Source organism: Culex quinquefasciatus, chromosome 3 (assembly GCF_015732765.1).
Source record: "Culex quinquefasciatus strain JHB chromosome 3, VPISU_Cqui_1.0_pri_paternal, whole genome shotgun sequence".
In the NCBI taxonomy this organism is placed as follows: domain Eukaryota; kingdom Metazoa; phylum Arthropoda; class Insecta; order Diptera; family Culicidae; genus Culex; species Culex quinquefasciatus.
The window spans coordinates 41,181,936-41,208,521 of record NC_051863.1 but is presented as its reverse complement, the minus strand read 5'-3'; the positions used below and the strand labels follow the sequence as shown (position 1 = coordinate 41,208,521).

Here is a 26,586-nt window from a genome sequence, read left to right as displayed (position 1 = left end):
AATGTGCTGCTGCTCGTCGTCGATGCCGTAGCGAAGTTTTATCGCAAATCTTGTTAGAGGACAACATGGCTTTGCCAGGAGAGAGAAGCATTTGGGTAGTTTAGAGCAAGCAGCAACGTGCGCGAAACGATACAGAGCACGTTACTGAGTAGCGCTAGCTAAGTTTCCTTATAGGTGTAGTGTACACGGACAGCATTGAACAGGATTATTCAAATTAATACACTGAAGTATGGCAAACAATCATTTACCTTTTTGTTTCAACATCGACTAACTTTGCACTTGAAAATATTTTTTTATGATAGCAGATGAATTAGTTCATTTAGCTGACCATTTTTTTCAAATTTAGGGAACATGCAAAAACTATGTGGCCTTCTTAAAAAGGATTTTTTCAGCTGATTTGGTTTCCTAAATTTCGTAGGGGAAATATACCCATCAGGGCTGAGCTGTAGGTTAGTCGAGGTTAGTCGTCGACTAACAAGTTCTTTACAAAAAATAACACCTTAAACAATTTGGCGCACTCAGCAGAGCCCAAGAGAAACTTGGCATTTTGTAAATTTGCCAAGTTACCGATGTGTGCTGCGCCTTCTTGAAAAAGATAAAGCGCCCCCTCAGATTACCCATTTTAAGCCAAATAAGCGGTCGTGTTTGAATGATGCTGGATAATCTGGAGTGCTCCTTGAAATTTACTAAAACCAAGTACACCAACCAAGTAGAGCAACTTTTTGTGAACATTTTTGTTTATTTTCACTTTTCCTAAAAGTTATTCTATTCCTTTTAGAAGCATTTGAAAAAAATATTTCCAAAATGTATACTTATCAAACGGGCAACGCCCATTTTTCTATTTTCAGCTTAGTTTTTTTTTTAATTCCAGCGCTCTTTTGCTTAGTGCTGCCAAAATTGATGAAATTATAAGCGAACACTCACGCAAACTAGCATTTATAGAGAAAATTTCCTGGCATCACTGGCTCACTCCAACAGGCGCTACTGGCGGTGTTGGTGGCCACCCTTTGTTCTTTATTTGCCTTCGCTTCTCGCTCGGTTTTCTTCAGCCTTCGATTGGAATGGGTCGTCAAAATTGAAACGTCAAAATACTTGGTGCGTTTGTTTTTTTTTTTTTGCGCTTGCTAATTATTTACATGTTTCGGGATAATTTATCAAGCGACTGACTAAATAATGTTCAAACGAACATGTTGCCGGTTGTTTGCAGCAAATTCATATCTTAAGCGCTTTGAAAACGTTAGCGCGAGTGAAAAAATATTGATGGCGACTTTCGTTAAGCAGTTAACCTCTCATCTTGCGTGTGGATGTGTGTGCCACCAAAATGATGAGAAATGGTCTCGCAAAATAAAAATTATGATCAAAAGTGCATTAAATTTGATCTTTTTAACCAGTAAATGGCATAAATTTGCGTGCTTGCTTGAGACGGCGCTATTGCTGATAAGTTTATAGCCTAAATAGTATTTTGGCCATTCTTGGGGGGAATGAGGATGATATAGAAATTCTTTGTTTTTGAATGTTTTTGCTAAAAACTTTAACATTTCTTTTGACACTTTCCTCTAAGTTTTAATACAAAAAATGTTTTGTTTTATTTTTCTTGTGAAATTTTTTTTTCTTTGACATTGTTACTTTTTTCTTTGGTTTTAGCTTTGAAAATGTCTGGCATTGCTTTTAATTTCCAAAGGGGAGAGTGGGGAGACTTGATCCGCTTTTTTTGTATCGCACATAATTCTGTCAATTTCTCACAAAACTAAGAACTTTTTGCATTAATTGAAAGCTTAGACATTCAACTATGTTTGGCTGATAAGGGTATTTCATCAGATTAACTCTTCGAATAATGCCAAGTGTTTTGAAAAAATATTTTAAACCAGCATTTTAAATATGTTAGGGGTAATTTGATCCCCCTTTCAACATTTTGAAGAAATCTTAAGCAAAATGTTTCTTATTCATCCAAACTTTTAATTTTCTATAACTTACAGCAATTTCACATTAAACCTGTACGTTTGTGTTCAAAATATAACAAGTTTAGCATGCAAAATATTTAAAAAGTTAAAATTTTCTTTTTTCGACAAAAATTGAGCTATTACAAAAGCTGGTAATTTTTGTTTACAAAACTTTTGAAAAATGGTTCAAACTGCAATAAGTTATGTACAACTATACTAAAAGAAACTATGTACGAAAACCCAGCCCAATTATTTAATCTTGAGGCTGATTCGAGTCACTGTAAAAATGCAGGGATCAAGTCACCCTAAACGCACTTTTTTAAACAATTGATTGTAAAAATAGTATGACGATAAATTTAACGTCAAATGCGTAAGGGTTTTGGAGTTGATATGTTTATCAAACAATTCATGTATAAAAAATATTTTTTTGAATAATTTTTTAGTGTTTTCAATACTTATCAAAACAAAGAAAAAAGATCTCTCGGAAGTTTTTTGCAGCACTTTTTAGAAAAATGTGTGTAACTCAATCTAAACTTTTTTAATTTTTTTCTTTGTTTTCTACAATGAGTTTTAGTCAATGTCGCACAACTTTCTAGAACAAAGCTAATTGTTTTACCCACATGCTGACGAGATACAGGCTTGGGATCAAGTGTCCCCGGGGATCAAGTCTCCCCACTCTCCCCTATTGTTTGGAACATAAACTGGTCTGGAATATTTTTGTTCTAGTTTGGTTTTTACATGGTTTTTTTAGTTCGTTAAAAATTCAATTCAATTCAATTGGTGTTTATTAGAACTTAACAGTTCTGCTCCAGGATGTTACATTTGCAATTCAGAGATTTGGAGAACCTTTCAACTGAGATCAATTCATAAGCCTTTACAGGGAGGGTACATGTTTCGTAGTTTAGATTTTGCTGGTTGCGTGCTCTTTTAGGGAAAATAAATTTTAAGAAAAAACCCTAGATCTATGGCTCGCTTAAAATTTAATTTGGAAATAAACATATTTGTGATAATCTTTAATTATTATTGCTTTGAAAAAAGGATCATCCAATAATCTTGGCCCATGATCGATTTCTGTGACGTTTCGCTGAATATTGAATTAAATAAGAGAGCAACTCTCTACGAAATCGGCCGATTTCGACCATTTTTATTTTTTGTATTTTTTATTTGACTCAAACTTTGTGGGGGCCTTCCCTATGACCAAATAAGCTATTTTGTGTCATTGGTTCACCCATACAAGTCTCCATACAATTTTGGCTGCTGTCCATACAAAAATGGTATGTAAATATTCAAACAGCTGTAACTTTTGAGTGAATTTTCTGATCAATTCTGGTGTCTTTGGCAAAGTTGTAGGTATTGTTGAGGACTTTTTAGAAAAAATAGGTACACGGAAAAAAAATTGCAGATTTTTTTATCAACAATTTTTTACTAAATCTCAAATCCCAAAATACGTATTTTTTGTGAATACAAAGAAACGAGTTGTTCCTTTTAATTCCTATATATTTTTAATATCTTGACAGATACGTATTTCGTCTACTACTTGCAGACTTCATCAGTGTTCTGTTCTCGACTGAAGGTTCATCGCTGGTGTATCCGTATTTGTAGTTACTGTAGGTACTACCTCCTCGTTCTTCTTTTGTGCCTGTATAGGTAACAGCTTAAACAGCCACGTTGAGCCGTTACCTGAATCCTTGTTGAGTAAACGTTTTTTGTCTGCCTTGAAGATTTTCAAACTTTCAGCGACAGCCAGCTTCGATGGGTTTGTGATGGGGAATTAAAAGGAACAACTCGTCTCTTTGTATTCACAGTAATGTATTCTGCTAAAACGCTCAACCAAACCACAAAGCGTATTTTTTGATTTTCGAGATTTTTTGATATGTTTTAGGGGACAAAAATCCGCAATCTGCCGCCGAGTTATGAATTATTGAAAAAATAGTGATTTTTGGAAAAAATTGAAGTTTCATGCAAAAACAAGTTTGACATTACTTTTTAATGCAAAATTGAATTTGCAATCGAAAAGTACTTTACAGATTTTTTGATAAAGGGCTCCGTTTTCAAGATATAGCCACCGAAAGTTTGATTTTAGCGAAATATTTGCAGTTTTTCAATTTTTAAATTTAGTGACCATGAGTGACCATTTCTAAAAATATTTTTTTTTTGAAAAGTTCAGAAAATTTGCTATAAAATTGTCTAAGAGATATTAAAGATTGAACCTCGGGTTGCTGAGATAGAGCCGCTTTAAGAAAAAGAAACACGAAAATTGAAGTTTTCTAAATCTCACCAAAACAACCCACCTTTTTCTAATGACGATATCTCAGCAATTAATGGTCCGATTTTCAATATTAATACATGAAACATTCGTGAAATTTTTCGAGCTTTTCGAAAAAAATATTTTGAAATTAGAGTAATTCTCGCTAAAAGTGGACCACTATTTACACAAGGTGCTCAAAAATCAAAAGCAATGTACTTTTCCAATAGCCCCCACCAAGTTATGAAAGAAACCATGTTTGGTTGGTTGAATTTGTCCTCACCTCGGCGCCACGAAGCTAAAACATTTTTTTTAATTGGTAATTTTTTGACTTAGGCGCGTCTACAAAATTGCTAATAACTTTGCAAAACTTCAACGAACCCTTGATGTTTAGGGGTGTTTCGGAAAGGAAATGAGCAGAGCTTTCGAATGCATTTGTCAGAAAAATACCGTTCCATACATTTTTTAGCCATAAAACAACAATGTATTTTTAAAAGTCATTTTTGAAGGCCGGCGCCCCGCTTTATCGAAAAACTGACAAATCCATTCGAAAGCTGAGACGATTTCACATAAAGGACCAATAAATCTAAGGTGTATGTTCCTCCTATCTTTTTAAATCTTATTTTGATTCTGAGAGCGCAGCGCTCCGTTCGTATTTCTGGCGCCCAAAATGTTGCATTAGCTTGCCCCAATTTAAGGTTTTGTCAAACAATATAGGTGCTCACTTTTTAAATGATAGTTTATTATCCAAGGATCAAGATGCACTATCGATAATTGACCAATATTTAAGGTTTTGGGTTCTGCCAGGCAATTTAATGTCGAAAAGTTGTTTTTGTTTACTTTTTTTGTTGTTAAATGCTTATTTACAATTGGGTGGAAATTTTTACAGTAAAACCAATGAATGTAGCATGTAGGAAATTTCACCACGAACATTTTTCTAGAGGAGAAAACGTAATTTCGATACTCCAACGCAAAGAGATTTAAGTGTTTTAGTTTAGAGTTTTAGTGAGAAAAAAGTGTACAGATTTCCCAGAATTAACCAGCACGAACTATTATTTACATGCGGCATATGTTTTGGAACCCAAAGTATGGTTTCTTATAGTTATTTAGGTCGCTGAAGTCGGATTTGCAATCAAATTTCAGATAAACAGTGAACACTGATATTTAAGCCACGCCTAAATGTTATTTGCATGTAGTGAAAATGGTTGGGAGCGATTTTTCTATTCCTTGCAAAGTTATGGAAATCGTCATTAATTAATGACTGACGTATACAATCGTTCCACAAAATCATAAAAAAAAAATTCCTTCAAAATCTAAAGTTTTCATTTATTTTAAAGTTTACATTGAAACCAGCCAAATCACAAAACGAGGTTTTCTGACAATCAGAACTTGAAAAAACATTCTTCATAAAAAAATCCGTGAGTAAAATATCAATTAAAGGTGAGCAAAAGATGAAATATGACCGAATTCACTAGCGATTAAAATTACAGCATATTACCGCAAATAACTTTTGGGTGTGGCTCGAAATTTCACTGTTTAGGGGAAGGTGGGGCAAGACGACCATATGGGGCAAGAGGAACAATCGCTCGTACGGCCGTAATTTTTACAATTTTGATTATTTCCAGTATGAGGAATTGTTCCTAGCAGTGCAATTAACTAATTCTACTACCACGTAACCGCCAAAACGACGTAAACGCCACGGAGCATAAGATTTAATGAAGTTTTTTAAAAACCTTTGTTTTCTAATAATATTTGGAAAGTACAAAATAAGGCTTACGGTTCGTTTTAAGGCTCATTTTATCAAAATCCTTTTTTTCCTAGATCAGTAGTGTTCCAACCAATGATTTGCACCTATTAGAAAGTATGATTTAACTTTTGGTTTTTTTTTGTTGAGAGCTTTTAGAAATCTTGTTCAGGTGGGGCAAGTGTACCATATGGATTTTTAGTATGGAAAAAATACGTATTTCTGCAACAACATATTTTATTGGGAAATAAATACAAAAAAGTTCTTAAAAACTGATAAACAATTGTTTAAAAAAAAGTTCCTACAAAATAAAGTGATACTATGAAAATTTACTATTTATCATCTAAGCAATAATTTGTTTTCGTAAAAACGATCAAATTTTTAGTAAAATATTATTATTAAACCTAAAAGTGAAAGAAACGTTTTAAATACATTCTAATCTGATGTTTCAAAGTGATAGCAGTTCACTTGTTAGCAAATTAACATGTTGTTTCATGCATCGTTCCTCTTGCCCCAACGGGTTGTTCGTCTTGCCCCACTAGTTGAGTAGAACGTACGGAAAATCAGAAATTTTAAAATCAATTTTTAACATTGAAAAACAGGATTTTTTCAAAATTTGTTCTGTCAAAGTCTTAGTCAAGACCTGAAATAAGGTGATTATGAAAAAATCCGACAGATGTTTTAACGTTTTAATGGGTTTTAACGAGGATTTCCTTAGCTTGTTACACTTGCCCCACTTTCCCCTATCTGAAATTTGATTGCAGATCCGAACTCAGCTACCTAAATAACTGTAAGAAACCATACTTTGGCTTCCAAAACATATGCCGCATGTAAATAATAGGCCGTGCTTGTTTATTGTGGGAAATTTGTTAAATTGGCACTTTTTTTCTCACTAAAACTCAAATATCTTTGCGTTGGTTTCATTAGTTTTACTGTAAAAATGTCCACCCAATTGTAAATAAGCATTTAATCTAATCTAATCTAATCTAATCTAATCGAACACAAGCGCAGCCAGTCCGAAGAAAGCATCCTGGAAGAGCTTGTGGTTAGATTACGCCCCAAGTTCTTTCTTGTCAATAGTAATAATTGCAGTACATCCGAGTTACCCCGAAAATGTATTGCAAAAATTAAAGCGGCCAGGCCTACTGCGTTGCATTAACCGCAGAGACAGATTCTGTGAACGGACCACATTTCACAGAATCAACAGGGGAGGAAGGATGCGTGGACATACCGTACCAAACGCTCCGAATAAGTTGGGTGTGGTGTGTTAGTGTAAATTGGCAATTATTTATATTTTCAGGGGGAAGTGGGAAATGGGAAAATTGGGGTTGGGGAAATTGGGATTGGGGAATGGGAAAATGAGAAAGGGGTAGAAGGGTATTGAATTTATAATATTATATTATAATAAAGGGGAATATAGTCAAATAGCAAATAATGATGGAAAGCTCTCACCAAGGAACAGCAAATCTTCAAAAGACACAGCCAGGTGGGTGGGGTCCCGATCGTCAGATCCCAAATTCTTGATAAAAAAAACGTTCCTTAGCTCCGAATATCTCCACTCCAACAACGGCTGCAGCTAGGGGGGCCCGGACCGCAGACCTCATCTGGCCAAAATTGTCATTTCATCCGACGACGACACTTGAGGAATTGAAGAGAGCTGGTCCAGATAATCGCGAAAGCTCCGCTTCCAAAACTTCCACTGGTCATCATCAGAAATTTTGCGTTGATCTTTATAATGATGAAATACTTTTTTCACAAAAAAAATGGGTGAAAAAACGACAGCTAAAAATTTTTGCTTCCGACTTCGCGCACGGTTGCTGCGATTATCCCAATTGTAAATAAGCATTTAACAACAAAAAAAGTAAACAAAAACAACTTTTCGACATTAAATTGCCTGGCAGAACCCAAAACCTTAAATATTGGTCAATTATCGATAGTGCATCTTGATCCTTAGATAATAAACTATCATTTAAAAAGTGAGCACCTATATTGTTTGACAAAACCTTAAATTGGGAAATTTGGGCGCCAGAAATACGAACGGAGGGCTGCGCTCTCAGAATCAAAATAAGATTTAAAAAGATAGGAGGAACATACACCTTAGATTTATTGGTCCTTTATGTGAACAATTGTTGTTTTATGGCTAAAAAATGTATGGAACGGTATTTTTCTGACAAATGCATTCGAAAGCTCTGCTCATTTCCTTTCCGAAACACCCCTAAACATCAAGGGTTCGTTGAAGTTTTGCAAAGTTATTAGCAATTTTGTAGACGCGCCTAAGTCAAAAAATTACCAATTAAAAAAAATGTTTTAGCTTCGTGGCGCCGAGGTGAGGACAAATTCAACCAACCAAACATGGTTTCTTTCATAACTTGGTGGGGGCTATTGGAAAAGTACATTGCTTTTGATTTTTGAGCACCTTGTGTAAATAGTGGTCCACTTTCAGCGAGAATTACTCATTATTTAAATCAAGGCTAGCATTTTAAATGAGCGTAATATTCAATATTTGGATCTTTTAAAATGTTAATGTTAATCTCTATTTCGCTAAAATCAAACTTTCGGTGGCTATATCTTGAAAACGGTGCCCTTTATCAAAAAATCTGTACTTTTCGATTGCAAATTCAATTTTGCATTAAAAAGTAATGTCAAACTTGTTTTTGCATAAAACTTCGATTTTTTCCAAAAAACACTATTTTTTCAAAAATTCATAACTCGGCGGCAGATTTTTTGACCATGTTTCTCTATGGCTCTAAAGTTGCGGATTTTTGTCCCCTAAAACATATCAAAAAATCTCGAAAATAAAAAAATACGTATTTTGGGAAATTGAGATTTAGTGAAAAAAAAGTTGATAAATAAATCTGCAAATTTTTTTTCCCTGTACCTTTTTTTCTCAAAAGTCCTCAACAATACCTACAACTTTGCCGAAGACACCAAATTGATCAGAAAATTCACTCAAAAGTTACAGCTGTTTGAATATTTACATACCATTTTTGTATGGACAGCTGCCAAAATTGTATAGAGACTTGTATGGGTGAACCAATGACACAAAATAGCATATTTGGTCATAGGGAAGGCCCCCCACAAAGTTTGAGCACAAATCAAAGAATACAAATAAAATCCATTTCCGGTTTTGGTAGAGAATTGCTCAAGAGTAAAACAAAATTTTGATGAATACAAATAGGACGAAAATTGCAAAAATTCCGGCTGATGATGTAGGCCGGATCTTTCACCGCAGTGCTTTTTAAGATGATTCCCAATAGGTGACTTTGACACCAAATTTCCATATTATCACCATATCAGATTGTAAACCACTGAAAAACACGTCTTTTTTCGCATGTTCATAAATAGAAGGGTTCGTATCGTCCTACCGTCACGAGGTATCCAAAAAGTAAACCTCGAACTCATAATCAGGGCAAAATTACTTGTCTTAAACAAAGTTTTACGCAAATTGAAGACGGATCGGGGCAACTTTTTTCGATTTTATGTGAATTGGCAGCGAATTACCCAATTTAATAATGGCTTTTGTTTGTGAAGTTTGTATGTTCATTTTGATTTCCATGCTGTTTTCAAATGCAATAATTTTTGCAAAATTTAATTTTTTATTTTCAATTACGGAATTGATAACCGGATTTATTTTCTACATCGTTATTTGTGTCAATTTCCAAAATGTCTTCAAAAATCTCTTTTTGAAGTGTAATTCCTAATAATTCGCATAAATCATGCTTCACGCTTAATACTCACTTCTCACCGTAATTTCGGAGACTGCCAATTAGCAAACCCCCACCCCCTCTGCTCAGAAATTCCCTTCCCCGCTCACCCTGAGCTGAAATTCGCAAGTTGGCCAACCAAAATTATGAAATCAAAATAAAGCAATAAATATGCATTATGTAATTTGGCAGAAAACCCCCCTCCTCGCAAAACTAACGACCAAGCTCATCATCATCAGCACCACGCCGCCGCACCATATGGTGGAGTTTGGCGTGCGAGAGGAAAAAAAAATACCAACAAATTTACAACACTAAAGGTGATAAATAAGTGCCATTTGTAGGCCCCCTGTATGACACCATCTCGATTTTGGCGCAAATTGGCGTGAAGACGTGAAAAAAATGGCGCCGATAAATGCACGATTTTGAAAAGTATAAATTGGAAGATATAATCATAAATTTTCAAACGGAAATTTTTATCCCTCCCCTGGTTCGCGTTTTTCTTTCTTTATTTGTGGCCACAGCTTTCTCCGGAGAAATGAGGAATGAATTTTAAAGAGATAATTTTCCTGTGTGAAAACTCCCCCTGCCCCCGAAGGTATGCAATACGGTGTGGCCAAATTTTTTTTTGCGAATTTTCAAGTGAGTTATCAAAGGGAGGGGGAGAGAACAAGAGCTATTTTTCATCTTTCAACCTGCCACGTGCAACGAATGTGGATGCTTTGATAGAGAGATAAAGGAAAAAAAAACGTGGAAAATTGTCTGTTCCCTCGTTTTTTTTGTTCGTTCCCGAAAATTCCACCTGACCAAACTTTAAAAACGAGGGTAAAGTCAAGCCCGTGTGCATTTCACATATGGCGAGCATTTTCCGACGAATATTATTGCAATTTATGTGAATGTTATGTTTATCTCACGTGGATGCTGTTTTTTCGCCTTTTCCCCTCTAAAAAAGCACCGAAAATGTATGTGTATTATCACAATTTCACGAATTGCTCTCCGTTCGCATGTGTGTGTGTTGCTAATTGATTAGCATAATAAAACCATTTTGAGTGAATTGTTATTTTCACGGTAAATATCTTGCCCGCTTTCCCGCGGGACGCTGCTGGCCAGCCCTGGCGGAAGAGTATTTTCAGCCGGAATCGTACACGTATGATAATTTTCCCAGCAGCCACCATTAACGTGAGTGTGTGTGTGTGTGTGTTTTGCACTCATAGAGTGAGGTTTGCATTTATGGACCTGAAACAGCCCAGACTTGGTTATCCGAAGTTCGATATCGAAAGATCTTCACTAAAAGTTGATACAATTGAATTTGCAAGATTGTTATTTACGTTCAGTTCAGTTTAGCGATTCCACATAAGCCAATTATATGATTATAATAGACACATTCCGCCGTGACGTTGCAACGCTTTGACTTTTCTTTTTTCAGTATTTCGGCTGTAACTCAAAAATTACATTGAAAAGGTACATATGTTATTACAGATTCGGAAAGTACATTAAATTTCCTATAAGAAACAATGTTAAAACATTATTTTAAGCGAATATTCTATTTTTGAGAGGGGAATATGTAGCGTGACGTTGCAACGCGTGACTTTTTCTCAATCCTGACCCAATTCATGTTTCGCCATTAACTCTGCTCTGTTAAACGGCAAATTTTGAGTTCTTCTTCCATTTTTAGTGTAAAATTGGCCAACAAATCGAATGCAATCATTAGTTTTTCGAAAAAATTAAACCTCAATTTTTGAAGACCGCTTACATTTCGTGACGTTGCAACGCTCTGTTTTTGAAAACAGGGTTTTTCGTTGCGTTGCAACGTCACGAAATTATAGTTTCAAAATAAATCATAGTTTTTGTTAGGCTGAACAACTGTAGGTTAAGATTTGATTATAAGACATTAATAGACAGTACAAGGACATGTGAATTGATTGGCCTGCCCATGTTAGACATTGAACTTTTGTTCTTTAAAAGGGAACACGATTGGCATTTATGTTTCATTTAAATGTACATTAAAGTTAATTAAACAAATAACAAAAAATACTTAAACAAACATGAAAAACTAACTGACAATTACAAAATATCTTTCAGGTGATATTTTAATCTGCTTTTGAACGAGGTCATTTCTGGTAAGTTTTTAATTAAGTCCGGAACTTGGTTGTAAATATCAGCACCGAGATTTGTAAATCTTCGCCTTCCAATTTCTGTTCTGAATCTTTCTTGTTGAAAGTCTCCTGCCTGCCTGGTGAAATGTTGATGTACTGCTCTCGTGAATCGCCAGTTGTGATGCAGCTGTCCGGTTTCGATTTTGTACATCAGAACTGATACTTTCAGCTTGAACATTCCAAGAAACTTACAAAACACGTGGAATTTTTGAAGGGAGGTGAGGAGCTTCAAGTTTTCAGGAGGGCTTATTTTGAATTTATAAATAAAGTGCCCATATCGTTTGTTCATGGCCCTTAAGGGGTGATCCGCAAACAACGTAACTTGTTTTGTTGACTTTTGTGCTTTTTAAATTAAATTTGAGGAAATAATAAAACTGTTTAACTGCGCAACATAACATTTTTAATTGTGAACAACAAAACGTTGCATACAACTTATTTAAGTAAGGGTTCGTCCAACAACAGAGTGACAAAAGTTTGTGAAAAAAAAACAATCGAATCACGTGATTTTTATTGTTTAATGAATTTCACTGTAATTTGACTTACATAAGGGTGTGGGATAAAAAAAATCATTGCGTTGTATTAGAATGAACCCTCACGTAAATCAGTTTATCATAAAAGGGCCATCCAGTAACCACGTGATTACTTTTTTGAAAGTTTTAGAATTTTCCCCCCTTGTGAACATCGGTCTATTTTGATTTGTTCAACAAGTTTCATAAATTACTTTTTTTTTCGAGTTGCATCAAACTTAAATGACGGAATTTGTGAATGACCCATGTACAATTCTTCTGTAAATATGCTCGGAAACATTATATAACAAATATATAATATTTAGTACCCTTTTATCTTCAACAACCAACTACGCATACACCTTTTTTGCCATGTGACCAATATGATTTAAAATTTCGTGACGTTGCAACGCAAACTTAAACCTGTTGTAACTTTGGATCTAGACAACCAATTAAGTCGCTCTAGATTGCATTTGAAAGCTCTTTCCAAGTACAAAGAGCATCCGAAATATCAAAATGATTGAATGTTTAGTTTTTGTTGACATAAACAAATGTCCCTTTTTCGTGACGTTGCAACGCAATAAAATGGTAAACTTACACTAGTTTGAAAAAATACTTAACTTAAGATAAACTGCAAACCCATGACATTTCCGTTTAGTACAACAAAAAACCTACAAAATGCAATCAAAAGAATATTTTTTGGATTTTATTTCGCTGAAAACCTGGAGTTTTTAGAAAAATGTTTTAAAACGATGATTTTATCACGAATTGATGCATAACCTAACCAACTTGTGAGCAGTTCTCTAGGATTTCGGTCATTCGATTTTTTTTGTATTTTTTAATCCGACTGAAACTTTTTTGGTGCCTTCGGTATGCCCAAAGAAGCCATTTTGCATCATTAGTTTGTCCATATAATTTTCCATACAAATTCGGCAGCTGTCCATACAAAAATGATGTATGAAAATTCAAAAATCTGTATCTTTTGAAGGAATTTTTGATCGATTTGGTGTCTTCGGCAAAGTTGTAGGTATGGATACGGACTACACTGGAAAAAATAATACACGGTAAAAATTTGGTGATTTTTATTTAACTTTTATCACTAAAACTTGATTTACAAAAACACTATTTTTAATTTTTTTATTTTTGATATGTTTTAGAAGGCATAAAATGCCAACTTTTCAGAAATTTCCAGGTTGTGCAAAAATCACTGACCGAGTTATGAATTTTTAATCAATACTGATTTTTCAAAAATCGAAATTTTGGTCGTAAAATTTTTCAACTTCATTTTTCGATGTAAAATCAAATTTGCAATCAAAAGTACTTTACTGAAATTTTGATAAAGTGCACCGTTTTCAAGTTATAGCCATATTTAAGTGACTTTTTGAAAATAGTCGCAGTTTTCATTTTTAAATTAGTGCACATGTTTGCCCAGTTTTGAAAAATATTTTTGAAAAGCTGAGAAAATTCTCTATATTTTGCTTATTTGGACTTTGTTGATACGACCTTTAGTTGCTGAGATATTGCAATGCAAAGGTTTAAAAACAGGAAAATTGATGTTTTCTAAGTTTCACCCAAACAACCCACCATTTTCTATCGTCAATATCTCAGCAACTAATGGTCCGATTTTCAATGTTAATATATGAAACATTTGTGAAATTTTCCGATCTCTTCGAAAAATATTTTGGAATTTTCAAATCAAGACTAACATTTCACAAAGGCCAAACATTCAATATTACGCCCTTTTAAAATGTTTGTCTTGATTTGAAAATTCCAAAAATATTTTTTCGAAAAGATCGGAAAATTTCACAATTGTTTCATATATTAACATTGAAAATCGGACCATTAGTTGCTGAGATATTGACGATAGAAAATGGTGGGTTGTTTGGGTGAAACTTAGAAAACATCAATTTTCCTGTTTTTAAACCTTTGCATTGCAATATCTCAGCAACTAAAGGTCGTATCAACATAGTCCGAATAAGCAAAATATAGAGAATTTTCTCAGCTTTTCAAAAATATTTTTTCAAAACTGGGCAAACATGTGCACTAATTTAAAAATTAAAAACTGCGACTATTTTCAAAAAGTCACTTAAATATGGCTATAACTTGAAAACGGTGCACTTTATCAAAATTTTAGTAAAGTACTTTTGATTGCAAATTTGATTTTACATCGAAAAATGAAGTTGAAAATTTTACGACCAAAATTTCGATTTTTGAAAAATCAGTATTGATTGAAAATTCATAACTCGGTCAGTGATTTTTGCACAACCTGAAATTTCTGAAAAGTTGGCATTTTATGTCTTCTAAAACATATCAAAAATAAAAAATTAAAAATAGTGTTTTTTGTAAATCAAGTTTTAGTGATAAAAGTTAAATAAAAAATCACCAAATTTTTTTACCGTGTATTATTTTTTCCAGTGTAGTCCGTATCCATACCTACAACTTTGCCGAAGACACCAAATCGATCAAAAATTCCTTCAAAAGATACAGATTTTTGAATTTTCATACATCATTTTGTATGGACAGCTGCCGAATTTGTATGGAAAATTATATGGACAAACTAATGATGCAAAATGGCTTCTTTGGGCATACCGAAGGCACCAAAAAAGTTTCAGCCGGATTAAAAAATACAAAAATTAAAATTGAAGAAAAAAGACCGATTTCGTAGAGAATTGCTCTTGTACAAAATGATATTCAAATGATCAATTAATGAAAACCATGATTTTTGAAGCTTCAAGTAGTCTAGAATCGAGGAAAAAAATCCAAATAGCTCATACACGCTTTTCAAAATTTTATCCTAAGATGTACATTGCCGGAGAATGTGTCAATAGTAGTTTATGCAACAAGTTGCAAAAAGAGGATTTTTTCAGCACGAGTCGTACATTTATCCAACGAGGTTCACCGAATTGGATAAATACGAAGAGTGCTGAAAAAATCAAGTATTGCAACGAGTTCCATACAACATTTTTTGCAATTAAAAAAAAACACACTGAATGAAATTTTGTGTCAAATTTTCATGTATTTTGTCAATAAATCGTTTAAATCAAAAAAATGTTTGAAAGTGTTACTTTTCGAAACAAGTGCTGAAAAATTCAACTTTTCAGCACCCATTTGAGTGCTTAAAAGTAGTTTCACGACGGAATTGCAAAAAGCATGTTTAGAGATATATTTGGGCTCTACGATCAAAATATAATAAAACGACTTTTTGAACATGCGAAAAAGTAGGTGTTTTTCAATAATTTGCAGCCTGAAACGGTGATGAGATAAAAAATTGGTGTCAAAGGGACTTTTATGTGAAATAGTATGGATGAAGTTGTAGGTATTGCGCCCGATTTGATGGCGTACTCAGAATTCCGAAAAAACGTATTTTTCATCGAAAAAAAACACTTAAAAAGTTTTAAAAACTTTGCCATTTGCCGTTACCCAACTGTTTTTCATTTAAAACAAAAATATCATTTACAAATTGCGTGTTTTTTCTAATTTTGCAGAGAAATTTTTTGGAGTGTAATAATGTTCTACAAAGTTGTAGAGCAGACAATTACAAAAAAATGGATTCATAAATATAAGGGGTTTGCTAATAAACATCACGAGTTATTACGATTTTACGAAAAAAAAAGTTTTGAAAAAGTTGGTCGTCGTTGATTATGGCCGTTCATGGTCACCAGCGAAACAAAGAGAAACGCAAAAGGTAACTTTTTCAAAACTTTTTTTTCGTAAAATCGCGATAACTCGTGATGCTTGTAAGCAACCCTTTATGTTTATGTATCAAAATTTTTGTAATTGTCTGTTCTACAACTTTGTAGAACATTGTTATACTCTTAAAAAATAACCTTACAAAGTTAGAAAAAGACACGAAATTAAAAAATGAAATTTTTTGTTCTAAATCAAAAAATGGCCCTTTTGGGGCCAATGTAGGTTTAAAAAGTACATAAAATTTCCCATGAAATTACATGTACCAAAAAAAAATTACAGTCAAGTAACGGCAAATGGGATAGTTTTTAAATCTTTTTTTCGATGAAAAATACGTTTTTTAGGAATTTTGAGTACGCCATCAAATCGGGCGTCTAATTTTACATAATAGTCTCTTTGACACCAAATTTCTATCTCATCACCGTTTCAGGCTGCAAATTATTGAAAACCCTATTTTTTCGTCGTACCGCCCATCCGTCACGAGATATTTAAAAACGGACCTCGGATTCGTGATCAGGACAAAAGTTACCCAACAAAGTTTCACGCAAATCGAAGAGGGGTCGGGGCAACTTTTCCCGATTTCGTTTGAGTTGGTAGAGAACTACTCATAAATCTTATCTTTTTAAAAAGTTTTACAAATTTGATTTTTGTTTAAATAACTTGAAATGGAAGTGTCTGTTTGATTTTTTTTGCTAAGTTATAATTTATTTTTGTTTAACTAAAAAAATATAACGCTGTTCTCAACATTCAGAGTTAAAATAGGGTAATTCTCTACCAACTCACACGAAATCGGGAAAAGTTGCCCCGACCCCTCTTCGATTTGCGTGAAACTTTGTCCTAAGGGGTAACTTTTGTCCCTGATCACGAATCCGAATATCTCGTGACGGAGGGACCCTTCCATTTTTCAACATGCAGAGGTGATGAATATTTGGTGTCAAAGGTTTTATGTAAAATTAGACGCCCGATTGAATTCGTATTTTCATCGAAAAAACACTAAAAAGTTTAAAAATTCTCCCATTTTCCGTTACTCGACTGTAAAAATTTTGGAACATGTCATTTTATGGGAAATTTAATGTACTTTTCGAATCTACATTGTCCCAGAAGGGTCATTTTTCATTTAGAACAAAATTTTTCATTTTAAAATTTCGTGTTTTTCTAACTTTGCAGGGTTATTTTTTAGAGTGTAACAATGTTGTACAAAGTTGTAGAACAGACAATTACAAAAATTTTGATATATAGACATAAGGGGTTTGCTTATAAACATCACGAGTTATCGCGATTTTACGAAAAAAAGTTTTGAAAAAGTTACTTTTTGCGTTTCTCTTTGTTTCGTCGTCCGTGTCTGTCGCGGGTGACCATGAACAGCCATGATCGATGACGACCAACTTTTTCAAAACTTTTTTTTCGTAAAATCGCGATAACTCGTGATGTTTATAAGCAAACCCTTATGTCTATATATCAAAATTTTTGTAATTGTCTGTTCTACAACTTTGTAGAACATTGTTACACTCTAAAAATAACCCTGCAAAGTTAGAAAAACACGAAATTTTAAAATGAAAATTTTGTTCTAAATGAAAAATGACCCTTCTGGGACAATGTAGATTCGAAAAGTACATTAAATTTCCCATAAAATGACATGTTCCAAAATTTTTTACAGTCGAGTAACGAAAAATGGGAGAATTTTTAAAACTTTTTTAGTGTTTTTTTCGATGAAAAATACGTTTTTTCGGAATTCTGAGTACGCCATCAAATCGTGCGTCTAATTTTACATAAAAGTCCCTTTGACACCAAATTTCTATCTCATCACCGTTTCAGGCTGCAAATTATTGAAAAACACCTCTTTTTTCGCATGTTCAAAAATGGAAGGGGTCGTACCGCCCCTCCGTCACGAGATATCAAAAAACGGACCTCGGATTCGTGATCAGGGACAAAAGTTACCCCTTAGGACAAAGTTTCACGCAAATCGAAGAGGGGTCGGGGCAACTGCTGTGTGAGTTGGCGGAGAATTACCCAATAGGCGAATTTTACTCCTACTTTTAAATGCCTTTTCAACAAGAAAACATTTTATAATTTTTTCTTTGTTTTATACTCATGATAATATGACTTTTGAAGCTTGCAACAGTAATTAATAGTACATTTTCGATGTTAAATCATGTTTTGTATCCATGTTTCTGATTCATGTTTGCTTAAGGAAATATCATATTTATTCATAAAAATCCAATAATAATATATATTCAACAATAAAATTATATAACAATATAAACATATCTCAGAGCAGATACGTGATACACGACCAAAATAATGAAATTTTCTTTTAATCCTTGTAAAAATATATATTTGAGTACGGTTTTATGATTTTAATTTCTGAATAAATCACACATATTCATAAACTCAGTTGAAACATCATTTTCAAAAAGTTTAGCGATTAGCAACCTTCTACAAAGTTGTTTTCGCCTTATTTTGCACATTTTTATGAGTAAATGACACATGGAACACACCATTTGACAAGTTTCCTGAACTGTTTTCTAAAAGTTTCCAATAAATAATGAAGGAATTTAGAACAAATACTAAAAAAATAGATATCGCAGAAATTTTTCGATGAAACATTTCGCTTTTAGAAGCATTGGAAAGCTGAAAAAAAATCCTATAAGACTCATTTGAAAGTAGCGATGACTAATTTTTCCTGAAAAGTTTGTTCTAGAAAACACGCCGTGTTTCCCTATCAAGGCTTCCCCTTTTTTAAAATGTGACTGTGCGCTTCGTTCGCCTTCACTTCGTCAATTTGACTTTGAAATTCTGCTGTCGTTAGTTCACACACTAACGAATGAGCGCAACGCAATGTCACTCACACAGTCATTTGACTCTCACCACATCTCTCATTCGCGCAGAGCTCGTTCGTTGGAATTGTACAGTATTTTCTATCACCTTTCCCATGACTGCATTCGAATGATTGCTATCACCACGCAGCACCGCACAGGCAAGAAAGAGAGAAAAAGGAAAGAAAGAGAAAGAGCATATGCCTCCGTGTCGCGCGGCAGCTTGAGTGTTGTGCTCGGTTCCTTTCGTTACCAACTTCGTGTGCGTTCACTGACGTTCTCTTCGCAATGACAACCATGACAGTCGCGCTCAGGCAGCATTCAATGGTCGAGTCGATGACGAAAGCTGACTGACTTGCGCTTTCAAATTTCGAGCAAATCGACGCGAACGTGCTACCTTCGCGCGACGCTTTTTGACGTTCCGAGAAAAACGCGTTTCAATGTTTGGTCTTGAATAAACAAAAAATAGAGCACGCAGTATAATGGACATGTTTTGTTTGGTTAAACGTTTCGTTGCTGGCGTCCGGAGTTGTATTTCAAAACGAATACAGTAGTTGGACATGTGACAAAACGTCTTCCGATTAAATTCCCTTTGGCCTGTTGTCGCATTTACAACAAGTTGCAGGGCGTGTGAAGATAGCACGATCATTTCGGAACTTCTTTTTGTTTTTATTTATCTGTTTATGTATCAAATCACGGATTTATAGAATTATGGTAAAATAATTTAAAATAAATTGAAGATTCAAACAGAAAATAACTGATTTTTTTTACTGTTTGTGAGGTTTATTTTTGTATTATTGTAAGTGTATCTAACACATAAGTTGGTCCGAAAATTGTTCAACAAATCAGTAGAAATATTTTGTCTACAAATAATGTAAAATCTTAAACTGCTCAATTTGGTTGCAAACCCCAATTTGAACCCACACACCCTACACAGGGTAACAAGGTAGCACAAAATGCGGGAAAAATCCCCAAACACATCATTCCAATTTAGTATGCGAGTTGCTTCCTATTAGTGGATTATTGTAGCGCAAATATTCTTCTGTCTCTTTTTTTTAAAACGATATGACGAGATCGAGGGGTCCGTCGATTGGGCATTCCTCTGTGCCTCTTTTTTTGACAGCACGCGTACATTAAAGCTCACATCGAGATCTGACAGATGCCGTTTAATGTGTACGCGCTGTAGGGAGGGGGGGTCCATCGATGTTCCCGGAAATGAAGCCATTTGTTTTCGCTTTCCGGCTCGGCTCGGCTCGGAACATTATGCGAATAATACTTTCGTGTAACCCCCCTCCTTTCCGTCAATCCACCTCCCGTTTTGGGCGAATGTGAAAATGTTGGAATTTAAAATGTGCTTTTTAGCATATTTGGACGTTAAATTTTGTGCAGCAGCATTATCATCAGCTCTGTCGCGCTGGTGTGGGTTGGATTTGGCGAGGTTTGGAAACGGGAATCGAGATAACGAAAATCAGCAAAAAAAAATGGCACACAAAAAAACTGAATGTTACAACCGAGTGGACGGCGATAAATTTTAAATGCGGGAAATTACAAATGACACTAATCAATTGGATCGAGATAGCGCGTCAGGGGATAACTTTGAAATATTGTCGCGATAGAGACGGCACAAAAAATGAATTATTCATTCCGAGTATCGGGACGGAAATAGTTGTTGCATCAAATAACCTTGAATTTTTCAGGAATTCAAAAATGTTTGAAGAGAAGAATATCGTCAATCTAGTTATTGAAAAGTTTCTTTTTTCAAGATTTAATGTTATAAACAAATCTTAAAACATGTAACGTTATTCATCCTTGACAAAATTCTCAAATTTTGGCAGCATGAAAGTGAAAATTCCGCAAAAAAAAAAAAACTCGAAACCGCATCACTCTTCCATTCTGGCGGGACCTGTCCTGACATTGATTTATAGAGCTATTGAAAAGTCTGGACCACGGGCCGCGCGAAAAGGAACAGGGAATCGGTGGGGCACGCTCGGATGTGACTCGGTGCCAGTGCCATCGAGGCGAGTATGTTTATGGTGTGTCAATGGTGTTTGTAGTTTTGTCTCCTTGCCATCCACAATCGTCAAACATGATAGTCCATGAAGATTTTATTTTGGAAAAATGATAGACTGCTTAGAGCAATGTTTATATTTTTAAATGAAATACTTCACTTATCACTTTAAGTTGCATTATAATACCAAAAATAAATGAATCGAAGGATGTCAAACTCCAAAATGCTGCTTTGAATATTTTATTTTCAAATTAATGTTTAAACATTTAACAAATATGTTGTTTCAGTTTTTAACAGTCTTTTTAAACCATTTTTAGCGTTTTCAAATACGAGAACCAAAATTACAGAATGTCTTCATTTCCCATACATTTTTTGGCCTTTTTGGCAGGTTGCTAAAATGAAATCATTACAACATTATTACCTTGATGTTTAAAAACGTGGGGTTTTTAGAAAACCTAGATGTTTAGGTATCAAAAGATCGAAAACTTTATGCCCTTTGCGATGGCTCATAGGACAACTTGTGAAGTGTTTACCGGTTTGGAAGCTGGCGAATTTTGCGACGACTTAATTCCTGGTTGGTACAAAATTCCAACGCAAGAACAATTCTATTGATACAAAGAACCCCAAAACGCAAGTCGTCATCCATAAAGTATGTCACGCTAAAATAGGCCAGAATTTATTTTTTTTTAGGGCTTAAATTACGTTTAAATCCGGTCACTTCGGTCCTCTTGGTACACCCGGATCCCCGAACAATTATGCCACATCAATTTGAGAATGTTTCCCAATCAAAACATTTATGAAAAAATCGTTCTATCCTCATAAAACTCTAGAAAACTATAAAAGAACGCCGTTGATCAACTCGTTGATTATCGATAATCAACGCCGTTTAAATCAACGACTCCGTTGACGTTGACGATTAAATCAACGATGGCTGCGATTATGATTACGTTTAAATCAACGATCATCGACATCGTTGATATAAACGCCGTTGATTTCAACGATTAACAGCATTTATCAATAGTATTTTTTTGAAAATCAGATGGTTTAAGCATATAAATCTATCATTAAAACATGTGATATCAATTAAAAAGGATTTATTCAAGAAATATTCTAGTTTGACGTCACGGTCCTACAAGATTGTTGTATTGGTATTGTTGGCAAAAATGTTTTAGTTGGTTTTAGAAAGAAAATCGTAAAAAAAATATACAAAAAAAATGTTTCAACTTTGACTACTTCCTACTTCCTGGATAATATAAATATAAACATAGGCCAATGATTTGAAATGAAGTAAGGGGCCATTTGAACAAATTTTTCAATGTTTTAGAACAAAATATAATATTTTCTTCGAGGACTGATTTTCAGTAAATCGCAAATTGCGAGTTTTAAACGTTCTGTTCAAGTTTCGAAAACATGGAGCAAAAGTGCTAAGTAAATTAGATGATTAAAGTGATATTTTTAAAATATTTTTTTAAGTTGGCTTCAATTTTCCCTCATGAAATCAAACATTTTGTTTTGATAATATTTTGAATTGAAAAGATAAGCAATTGATCATTTACCATAATAACAACACATAAAATGCCATCATCAATAGGGTTCTAAAGCCCTGTGTCAACTTTTATGTACAACGGTAAATAGCCATTTCTGATCACTTTATTCAATTTAATAAAAAATATTGGCAAGACAACATTTTGCGATGATTCAACTATGGTCCCCTTGGAACGAGCTGTCACGTAGGATGCTTTCTGTCAAAAGGGCCGCGAAGTTAATTTTGAAAAGTTGAATTAAAAATCATTTTTTAAATCCTTTGCAGTCGCACAAAGGGTCACAAACAAGGTCACAAAGGTTCTCAGAAAAATAAGCTTTATCGTGGTTAAGATTAATAGGGGAACTATACCCTTTCTCAGCCTATTTCTATTATCGGCCTATGAGCACTTTGATCATAAATTACAGCTTTAATAAAGTGTTTTTGACTGTTCTAAAGTAATAAATAGCTCAAACTAAAGTGAGCAAGCAACTCTCCATTGTTGATGCATCTGAAAATATTGATTTAATAGCGGAAAACGGCAAAAGTGATGATAATAGGTCGAACGGCTTAGAGTGATTAAAATGGGCATATTTCCCCTATCACAATTTTAAGCCTAAATGTAGGACCCAATTTGCTGCAATCACACACTTACAAACGCTGACAAAACGCATGGCAAAAGGAAGTCCTGTCAGAAGTGGGATTCGAACCCACGCCTACAGAGTAGACTACGACCTGAACGTAGCGCCTTAGACCGCTCGGCCATCCTGACTTGTGATTTTCTCTCAGTAAGCTATCTAGCGTACGCCTTTGAGAATTTTTCGTCATTCAAAATCTAGCAGCTGACATTTTTAAGGTTATGCTCCGTCACATGCCACTCAAAGTAACGTCATGATTCGAAGTCCGGACACTTAGTAGCATATCAATTTTGTTATAGTTGGCAAAAAATCATGTAATAAGTTGGAAATGTAGAAATATCATCAGAATGTAGTATAAACAATCAGTTTCAAGAAAATGCATGCAAAATATGTCTTTTCTAACAATTTTTCATTAGAATTTTAAAATTAAAATTACTTGTTGTGCTTCGAATCCCGGACACTGATAAAAGCTGATTCGAAATCCGGACACTTTTGCTTCGAATTCCGGACACTCGATTTTACTTATGAATCGCACAAATTTGGACTGAAATATTAGTGAATGGCATTCTTCAGGTCTCTAATAAGCTGTTAACATCAAAACAGTCGATGGTTTATATGAAAATTTGCTAGAATTCAAGGAAATCAAAACCATAAATTTCTGCTTTGCCTTTGAAATATTTCAAGTGAAATGTTTCGCATTTTTGGTAAATTTATAATTTTATTGTATTTAATTGTTTTGGCATTCACTACAGCGTTCAAACAAACTTTTAATGAATGTTGAAGTTGGAATTCATCAAATAACACAGTTTAGACAGTAATTATGCGAACTTATATCCAAATAATTGATAAAACAAGATGAAGTGTCCGGGTTTCGAAGCGTCCGGGAATTCGAATCATGACGTTACCAGGTAGAGAGTTGCATCAACGGGACGGGTGGAAGGACAGGCAATGCTAGATTGGTTATGATTATGCACGAAAGCATAAAACTGACCATCGCGGCAGCATAACTTTACCTCACATGCAACACGATGACGACGACGACGACGATTGGTAGCACAAAAACGCGCTCGCACAGGTATTTATAAATTATAGAGTGGAGAGGCTAAACTTTATTTAAAATAAACTGTTCGCTTTCGTGATAATAGACCATTATGCGCAAGGGCAACACTGACGGTGGTTAGCCGAAGACGGCGAAATTAACCTCACATTGAAACATTTTATGAATAACCGTTTTAGCTTTCAGAAGCACACGACACACCGCCGGAACGGAATGAAGAAGTTTGCCTGCATGCCTAGTTGAAGGTTAGCTTCTCCTAGAACGATACGATATTCGTGTGACTCAATTTTGGGGCCAGCGATTATTGACACGAAAACTCTGGGAAGACCCCCAAAAGCCCCTCCCTCTCCTAAGCGGGAGTAGCAAGCGTAGCGAAATCATCACTTTGCAATCAAACTGTCAGCGCCGGTGACAGTTGATGGGTAATTGCAGACCTCGTCTGGTTTTCAAACAGCGGGAGCTGAGAGGTCTCGGTCACCGCAAGTGTGACCAAGGACCACAGAATCAAAAGGGGGAAGGGGAAGTTGCAACAAACCAAGCACTTCTCCGCGTATTGGCAATGCGCATAATTTGTGGAGCATAAAGTTACTTTCTCGCGGGTAATGAGAGTTCACTGACGTCCAACACTGTAATACTGAAGTATTAGGGAAGCATGATCGGATCACATAAATGTTTTAAAAGTTCTTTAATTTAAATAAGCTATTATGCTTTGTTTGTTTATACGACCTTTAAAAAAACTCTAGACAATGTTTTTTTGTTGTAATTCTGTAATAATTTTGCATTGTTTTAAGAAAAGTTTTATTAGAATAAAATGTGCCAAGTTCTCCAATGACTAATTTCTTCCCAAAATAATTATTCATTAAACTAAAATTAAATCAAAGCTAAACTAGATGGGAAATCCAGCAAGCTTAGTACAAGAGAGAACGGAGGCATTAATTTGAAGAACAAAGCATTTTGTTCAAATAAAATACATTGATAATTTCAATAAAAAAAACAACAAACATGAAATTGGCATAGAAATGGTGTATATTTGCAAGTTGTTTTGGACAGCTTAAACGTTGCAATATTTTTGATTCCGTGAAAACATTGTTACACGGTAAATAAAATCATGGTAATATTACATTCGGGATTGAGTACATCTTAAATACGTAATTTTCCATCTGAAAATCTTTAAATTGCCACTGTTTCGTTGTAATGCCACTTTTAAATTATGATATTAAAGTATTCCACACTTTCCAAATTCACAATTTTTTTTACTGTGAAAACTCTAAAAAATAATCTTTGAAAGTTGCAAAAAAACACGATTTTTTTCTATAAAAATGTTTGTGCTTATTGAGAAGATGACCCTTTTGGCTTTTTGCAGATTCGAAAAGAACATTAAATTTCCCATAAAATGGCAAATTACTGCTTTTGAATTTTTTTTTTGTTGAAAACTAGGTTTTTTTTTCGGAATTTTGAATACGCCATCAATTTTATATTAAAGTTCCTTTGACGGAATCATCGTTTCAGGTTGCAAATTATTGAAAAACACGCATTTTTGAAAAATGGACCTCAGATTTGTGATCTGAGACAAAAATTACCTCTTAGGACAAAGTTACACAAAATTCGATGAGCGGTCGAGGCAACTTTTTTCGAGAATGCGAGAAAGAACTTTATAGTAAATAGGGGAATATTTGCGTGTAATCATACTTATTCCACAAAAATTGTTGTAAAATTACAACGAAAAAGAGGTTACATTTAATTCTCCAAATTTTTATAGTGTGTATTATTTCGGAATTGTTTTGTTTTTTTCTCAAAAACTTAGTTTTTTTGAAAAAATATTATTGAACTTGCTTGCTAAGTTTGATGATATTAATTGGGATGCAACGTACTCATTATTTAAAATAAAATAATTAATTTTGAATAAATATGTCATATATTTCGACTACAAACATTTTTGCCTTTCTTACAAAAGAAAGATTTAAGGTTTGCTTTTGGAAAAGCGCTTTTCTCAGAAATCTTTAAAAAATCGTGCACGGCGAGGATTCATCCCAGAAAAAAATCCTATTACTAAACTGAAGGTTAGGATGCGCTCTTTCGATTGAATTTTGGCCCGAAACCCGGAACTCAAAGTCTGTTTTTTGAGAGCTTTTGTTCTGAAATACGATGTCTGTATCCGCTCTTAAAAATTTGTGTCTTCCATCACTGGAAAACCGCTCGTAAAACCCACAATTTTTATAAGTCAGATCTGTAGCCGTGGGGTCGGAGACGAACATTTTATTTTTCGATTCACAATTTTCGACCAGTGAATGTGGTCAAAGCCATTTTTAGAGGTATTTTTTGGACTATTTTACAGATTACACTATCAAATTAAAAGAATTAAGTTTCAAACAAAAAGCCATTCGAAAACATGCGCCATAAACTGCTTGGGCCCAAAATTTGAAGCTTTTCCAAAATGTATTTCCAGAGATATAGCCATTTTCCTATAATTTTTTTTGATTTATACAAAATCATAACATCATCCTGAACATCAAATTCGAAGTCCCGGCTCGTTCTCGCTCGAAAGCTCGACAAGTCGTCAAGTCGA

The 26,586-nt window shown here is 34.4% G+C and overlaps 1 protein-coding gene and 1 non-coding gene across 12 annotated transcripts in view; both read right to left on the bottom strand.

Annotated features, from left to right (window-relative positions):
• LOC6040300 (protein winged eye) overlaps positions 1-26,586 on the bottom strand; it is a 408,769-nt gene that overhangs the window by 172,548 nt on the left and 209,635 nt on the right. The window lies entirely within an intron of this gene.
• Trnal-cag lies at positions 23,015-23,097 on the bottom strand. The gene has a single exon. It is a non-coding gene; the product is annotated as a tRNA-Leu (tRNA).